This window comes from Anoplophora glabripennis, unplaced genomic scaffold (genome assembly GCF_000390285.2).
Source record: "Anoplophora glabripennis isolate ALB-LARVAE unplaced genomic scaffold, Agla_2.0 scaffold152, whole genome shotgun sequence".
Taxonomy (NCBI): Eukaryota; Metazoa; Arthropoda; class Insecta; order Coleoptera; family Cerambycidae; genus Anoplophora; species Anoplophora glabripennis.
This window is the reverse complement of record NW_019416497.1, coordinates 440,667-441,835: the sequence shown is the minus strand read 5'-3', so window position 1 is coordinate 441,835 and position 1,169 is coordinate 440,667.

The window sequence follows — 1,169 nt, the reverse complement described above, 5'->3', positions numbered from 1 at the left end:
TGCACTTACCACCTCACGCAAATGGTGTATCTGTTTTTGCATGTGTTCCACTGTCAATGGCGGTGTGTGGGACCTTTGTGACAGCTCTACATCAGAGGTATGCACCATGGCTCTGGAGGTACTGGGTGTTGGGGTTGATAATGCTTCACTGTGTCTATTCATGATTCACAACAAAACTAAGTCACTGATATCGTCACTTATTTTTGATATTGTTTATTTAACGTTTGTATTTGTTCTTTATCCCACTTCTGAGATGTAAGAAAATTAAATACTAAACAATTAAAGTAAAAACTGGTAATATAATAGGTGAAGAGTAATTCACAGCGTGTTAACATGTTAACAGTATATTAATGAATGTCTGTCTCAGGAGTATTCTGTCCGCTTCCAAATCACAATGTTTATATTGAAATAGCGCCTATTCATTACTTATAACCCAAACAAAGTCGTCTAAGGCTGGCCGGCTATGTAGAAATTCCAAACGCCAATCTTGTACCGCTTACAATAGTCTTGCTGATAATACTTTTATGCAAAGATATACAAATAGTTATAAATATACTACAAAACTGTATAAATTATTTTTATGAACTATGAATGAATTATATTCTATTTTATTTTTTATTTATGAGTACCAAAATACAGTTAGTCAACCTTAGAGAATCTGTTGATACATGATTTACATAATACTTCTACATAATAATTATTAAATAGTACCACTCTCTAAGCGTTTTAGAAAGGAATTTTTATCTAAAACTCACTAAAGATTTCATTGTTAAAAAATGCCATTGGTATCTAAAAAAATTCACAGGAACGAAGAACATTTAAAAAATATAAAACTAGTAGATATACAGGGTGTTAAAAAAAGAGTGTAAAATATTTAAGGAGGTAATAGTATGAACCAAAATAAGCAGGAAAGTCTCAATAAACATGGGTCCGCAAAGTAACGGTTGCGGAGATATGTAATGTTTTATGTTTTTTAGCCCCTTTTTTTATTTTGCAAAAACGTTGTGTATTTTCTTATAATAGTTGGTTGATGTTTAGTGAAATAAACAGTACGTATTTGACAGTTGTTCTCAGTGCACAAGTTTTCTTTCGCTATGGCTGGTTACTCTAACGCAGAATTAACAGACATGCATTTCATGTATGGTCGTGCTAATGGGAACGCCACCGAA